The 6,708-nt window shown below is 40.2% G+C and overlaps 1 pseudogene; it reads left to right on the top strand.

The window, feature by feature from the left end:
- Window positions 1-3,977: 3,977 nt before the first annotated feature.
- Window positions 3,978-4,077, top strand: LOC139035748 (U6 spliceosomal RNA; annotated as a pseudogene).
- Window positions 4,078-6,708: the final 2,631 nt, after the last annotated feature.

The raw sequence follows: 6,708 nt of genomic DNA, 5'->3' as shown, positions 1-6,708 counted from the left end.
ATTAGGAGCAATTAGACAGCAGTGCAACCCCCAAGTTCATAGTCCGGTGCAAACAACCCTGATGTGGACAAACAGACACAGCATATCCATCCAACAAATATTTATTAAGCATACATATCAAAACTATGTGCCAGGCACCAAGTGAGGCTTTGACATTACACCAGAGCTTCCTTTTAAATTTCTGAAACAAGTTCACATACACAGTCAAATCTGATCTCCATAAAATCAAGTGACATAGGCATTAATCCTCACTTTGAAGATGAGTAAACTAAGGTTTGTCAAGATTAGATGAATAGTCCAAGTCCATGTGACTAGTGCCACTGGGGAAGTGCCACTTTTCTGCATTGGGGAAAATTCTCAGGGGATATTTACTTTTCCTTCATGCCCTGAGATACCATGTACCCTTTCCTATCTGAGCCAAAAGCCTGATCCTCGACCTCTACATGCACTGTACCTCTCTACAGAGGTCTCTGCACTGTGTCTACCACACTTTTTAGAGTAGGAAGCATATGTAATGATATGCTCAGCTTCAAGCAATGGAAAACCAAAATGAGTGACTTAATCAATAAAAGAAAATTATCTTATATAACCACAGATCTGAAAGTACACAATTTCCAGAGTTGACACCTTAGCTCAAAACTGTCACAAAATAAATAAATAAAATTGCATGGAAAGAATCAAGATCTTTCCTTCTCTCCACTTTACCATCCTTAGGCTTCTCACTTCAAGGCTACAAAATGGCTGCTACAGCTCTAACCTCATATTCTCATAGGACTGTATCTGAAGGCAGAGCCAGGTCACATGACTATCCAGCAGGATGGGTAGGGGGAAGGGAAGAATCTGGTACTTGTGACTTTCATGGGGGTATCAGGGAGGTGTGGGCACAAAGACAAAAGCTAGGAGTGGCTATTGAATAATCACCAGTCTCTGCCACAGGTCACTTGATGATTGCTAATTAGGGTCAGAGCTGAAAACTACTGCCTCCTGAGCAGAAATGTGAATTTATTGATACTGTCGATTGCTTTATTAGTTTCCTGTTGCTCCATTATAAATAACCATGGGCTTAGAGTTTAAAACAATACCCATTTATTGTCTAACAGCTCTATAGGTCAGAAGTCTGGGAAGTCTTGAGAGTGTTCTCTGCTTAGGGACTTGGCTAAAATCAAGGTGTTACCTGGACTGAGCTCTCATCTAGAGTTACTGGGAGGAATTCACTTCCAATGCATTCAGATTGTTGGCAGAATTCAGTTCCTTGCAGCTGTAGGATTGTCTCCATGGCCTTGCTGGCTGTGCACCAGGGATTGCTCTCAACTCCAAAGGCAGCTCTCCATCCTTACACATGGCCCTCTCCACCTCCAACACCAGTAACAGTGAACTGAATCCTTCTCATGCTTCCAGTCTCTCCGACACTTCCTTCTACTAGCTGCTGAAGACAATTCTGTGCTTTTAAAGGGCTCCTATGTTAGATTCGGCCCATCCAGGTGATCTGCCTTTTGTCATGATCACTGGAGTAATACCAGAGGGTGAAGATCATGGGAGCCATCTCAAAATTCTGCCTAACTTGGTCATCATTGAAAAAGCAAAAATCTGTATTTATTCTTAGGATTTGGGGTAGTTTCACCCTTCCCTGAATCATGATAAAGGCAAAAGGACTCCCAATCAAAACTGGGGCTCTACAGGCAAAAAAAAATAAAGAAAATAGGGACTTCGCTGGTGGTCCAGTGGCTAAGACGCAGCGCTCCCAATGCAGTTCAGTGGTGTGCAGGTTCAATCCCTGGTCAGGGAACTAGATCTCACATGGTACAATTAAGAGTTCACATGCCACAACTAAAGATCTGAGCTGTCATAACTAAGACCCGGTGCAGCCAAACAAATAAATAAATAAATATTTCTTACAAAATGAAAGAAGAGAATGGCTGCTGGGTTTACAACCAACTGTCTGATTTGATTAACTTTTTCTCTGTGAAACTGAGATATCCTGATTTAGTTACATAGTGGAATACTATCTAGCTGATGGACATTTTTTTTTCTTTTTATGAGAACATGGTGTGTAAGAACCACTGACCAGGACAAGGATTCCTGCTTTAACTTCCCCCACCTCTTCAACGCTCACAACCCCTCACCACCTGCTCCTCAGCCAACACTGTGCCCCCAACACAGACTCATGAAGAATGCTGACCAACAGGGAGTGTGATAGTTTCTTATGATAAAAAGAGTGTGGCTAGATATCTCTAATGTCTCTTTTGAACTGGTTTGTTTCTATTAGGAAAAAGAGAAAGACAAGAGTTGATGGAACAAAGAGCCCCATCTCTCAGAATTCACATAGAGCAGGTTCCAACACTGCCTGTGGTGTTTGTAATGAGCCTTTGAAGACCTTTCCATGTCCTTCTAAAGAGAAATTGCTTGCCCTCTCTCCTACAGAAATGCTTCATTACAAGCTTTTTCAATGCATTGTTTTCTGTTTCACTGCCTTAAATCCAACTCAGGCTGCCTATGTTTTTTATTTCAATTAGTTTTCTCTGTTTTATGACATCTATTTGGATTTAATTTTTTTCCTCCACCGAAAAGCATAAAACTCCAAGTCAGATGTCTCCACAGAGAGGTTATATGCACAAACACAAGGAGATCATTAAGAACTGCCAGTTATCAACTAGGAACAGCTCAATGCCTTACAGAATGCTTTACTTTCATAGGGGCTTGTGTTTACCTTTTATTTTAAGTGCTTTCAAGCCCATTCTCTTGAAGTACCTTGCCTTACTAAGGGCCCTGCTCGTTTGTTCTCATCGCCTCCTTCATTCGGAAGAACCATCAATCAGTTTCTGAAACAAGGCAGCTTCTTTGTAGAATCAAAAGCCACCACATCACAGCTGGTGGCAAGAGAATGCAATGGGCATTGTTTGTACACAGGCCTTCATCTCTTTGAGAAGTACCTCTGTTTGAAATGAATAAGGCAGACAAGAGTAGTGGCTTCAAAAGCAACTATCCTCTTCTGGGTTTTTCTTGTTGAAGGTTCTCTACAGCTCTATTACTAGGAAGAAATAGGACTAAAAGGCAAATCTAAGAAAGCTACAGGTTTCCTACAAAAGAGACAGTCACCTGGCCTCAGTCAGGCTGTACATCTGGACATTTGCCTTTACTTTGTAGATTTCAGTTTGAAAGGTTAACATGAAAGAGGCTGTTTATTTTTCCTAGTGATTTGGCATAAATAACATGAATTTCTCTAACCAGGAGCCTAGCCCCCAAATAGAACAGGCTCCTCTCTTTACTGGTGCCTCTTAAGGGTATCACTGCTGATAGGAGTAGAGCAGCCATCACTAGCATTGCTATGATGATGACTTTTGGATGAGGGGACTGGCTGATCCTTGGCCCAACTCTTCCATCTAGCTAACATCAATTCTATAGCAGGAGGTTTCCTTATCCCCTGATTCATTTTATATTTGGCTGGGATATTGGAAAGCACTAGTTTTCTGCAATATTTCATGACTCTTATGTAGGTTCTTAATGATCCTGATATTAATTAAGACATAAAGTCTTAAGCTAGTGGAAAACTTAAAACAGTGTTCAAAGCTTATATAGATGATCATCCTAATAACTGGCTTGAGGATCATCCCTTCCATTTTCTGTCTGTAGAGGGTTTGCAATGACTGCTTAAGAGTTTAGCACAAATACCTGGCCCATGACCAGGAAGGAAAAAGAAGAGTACAACATGTATTTGATGTGTAATTTCAATCATGAGCTCACCTTATTTTTCCCACCTTGTGTCTTAATTCTTTTGAACAAAACTAAATATAAAGGAAATATAAATCTATTCTCCAGAAATCCATTGGATTTCTTGCTATTAGGATGGGAGAAAAAAGTACAAAGGTTTTTCTGGCCAGGAAGAGGAAATTGCCAATGCAAAGCACCTAGAACATATTCTGTGTAAAAATCAAATGGAATAATTTAAATGTATATTTTCTGTTGAAGGAAAAATATATGTACATATGCACACATACTAAAATTGGAATGATACAGAGAAGATTAGCATGGCCCTTGCTCAAGGATGATATGCAGATTTGTGAAGCATTCATATTTTTAGATGTTGGTCAAAGGGTGCAAAAATCCTGGCTAAAGGATAAATAAGGTCTGGGGATCTAATGTACAGCCTGGTGACTATATTGAAAGTTTTTAAGAAAGTAGATCTTAATGTTATCACCACACAAGGAAAAACTATATATCATAGTTATGTCAAGAGACGAAGATGTTGGGGCTTCCCGGGTGGCATAGTGGTAAAGACTCTGCCTGCCAATGAAAGAGACGTGGGTTCAATCCCTGGATTGGGAAAATCAGATCCCCCGGAGAAGGAAATGGCAACCCACTCTAGTTTTCTTGCCTGGAAAATCCCATGGACAGGGGAGCCTGGTGGGCTACAGTCCATTGGGTGGAAAGAGTTGGACACAACTAAGGAACTGAGCATGCACACATGGAGACTAAACTTACTGCTGTCATTGTTTTGCAATGTGTGTGTGTTAGTCGCTCAGTCATATCCAACTCTTTGCCAACCCATGGACTATAACCCACCAGGCTCCTCTGTCCATGGAATTCTCTCAGCAAGAATACTGGAGTGGGTTGCCATTCCCTATTCCAGGGGATCTTCCCGACCCAGGAATCGAACCTGGGTATCCTTGATTGCAGGCAGATTCTTTACCCTCTGAGTCACCAGGGTTTACAATGTATATATGTCTTTAATCATGACACTGTACATATTAGACATACTTATATCAATAATATTTCAGTAAAGCTGGGGGAAATTGCCTCAACTACAGAAAGAAATATATATGTATATACTCATACACATGTGTGTGTATATATATACACACACATACATGTATATATATACATACATGTATATATATACACACACATATATGATTGGATTCAAGAAAACTGGAATTTCTGGTACAATGGAGGGATAAGATCATGACACTCCTAAACACAGGGGACTCCTGAATAATTAGGAGCCTGCCACAGAAAAGTCACACACACAAGAAATTTGGCAGTCCCTCCAAAAGCTGGGGGTGGGCTATGTTGACACATCATACTATCAAGAAGGTATTTAGTGGGTACCGGGAACCCTAGTTTCTTGAGCACAATTAAAGCTTTACACAGAGTTCCCTGGTGGTCCAGTGGTGAGGATTCAAGGCTTTCACTGATGTGACCCAGGTTCAATCCCTGGTCAGGGAACTGAGATCCTGCAAGCCGTGCAGTTCAGCCAATAAATAAACAAAAGCTTTATAAGTATCTGATGAACAAATTGAAAAGATAAGTAAAATATGTATATATATACACAGTATATATAAACATATGTACATACACTATATATATATACACACACTGTATATATATATATATATATATATACACACACACACACACACACTATATATATATACACGCACACTATATATATATATATATATATATATATATATACACACACACACACACACACACACACACACATATATATCAAACCACTGGGCTTTTTCACAATCTGCAAACTAACCCAAGAAGAAATGATTAAGCAGAATGCACAAAAGTGGATACTATAAAGGGCTTAAGTTTCTTTAATCCTCTCAACAACTCTTCAAGGTGATGCTTTTATTTCCACTTTTTTTTTTCAGTGAGATTAAGGAAGGTTAAGTAATTTGCGCAAGGCCACATAACTAGGAAGTGAAAGAGCTAGGATTTCAGCTCAGAGTTGTCTGTTTCTAAGAACAGACTATTCCCGCTACTCTGATTTTTCCCAAGCTTTTCTCAAATAAAGAACACAAATCTGATGCACCATCCCAGAGGGACTGAATCAGAATCTCCCGGGAGGGACTTGGAAACTGTGTTTAAAAGAGATGAGGTGATTATTATTATCAGAGGAGGTTAAGAAAATTGCTCTATTGTATCAGGTAGGAAGTGGATCCATATCTCCCTCTGACTGATCAAACAGAAGCCAGCAGAGACTTGAAGCTACTGAAACTAAAAATAGATTTTGAGGTTTTTCTGGAGTTTATCAGTTTATAATATTATAGGATATTTATTTCTCAGTTTGGTAATACTGCATTGTCTGATTTAAGGTTATCTGGATCTGAAAATACCAAGACCATTTTGGAAAGTTAAAAATGGGCTGTAGTTTAAACCTCAGACTTCCTTCACTTTTGTCCCTGTCCTTCTTTTATCCTTAGGAGCAGAAGTAAATAAGAATTCAGTTTTAGTCTCTAACAACTGTAACTGATGCAGAGGTTTCAGTTGTGCAGGGGTTGGAGCACAGCTAGAAGGAGAACCACAGGCTGAGAATCGGGCTTCATGCCTGGGTGCCCACCAGATGGCTTTCATTGGGCGCAGTACAAGTTACACGATCCAGGAAGTAGAAAACCCAGCCCGACTTGGTTCATTTCTTTTCCTTAGTTTCAGTTTTTCCATGCCTGATGAAAACAGCCAGAGCAGCTAAGCCTGCAGCTTCAATACCCATTATGGGAGCAAATAATGTATTTGTACAACCTAAACATTTGCTTAATTAAACGCAAAGCAAGGCAGTGATTCCTGGACAGGGCTGAACTTAAGTCAAGTTGTGAAACTCCACAGTGCAGCCAGAAGCAGAGACGGACAATTGAACTGAAAACTGGGAACCCGTCAGGGGCGCTGGACCACTGCTGCTCAGCCACGTCATTGTAAGTT

The sequence above is a fragment of the Odocoileus virginianus genome, chromosome 6 (assembly GCF_023699985.2).
Source record: "Odocoileus virginianus isolate 20LAN1187 ecotype Illinois chromosome 6, Ovbor_1.2, whole genome shotgun sequence".
In the NCBI taxonomy this organism is placed as follows: domain Eukaryota; kingdom Metazoa; phylum Chordata; class Mammalia; order Artiodactyla; family Cervidae; genus Odocoileus; species Odocoileus virginianus.
This window is presented reverse-complemented; position numbering and strand designations above follow the sequence as displayed.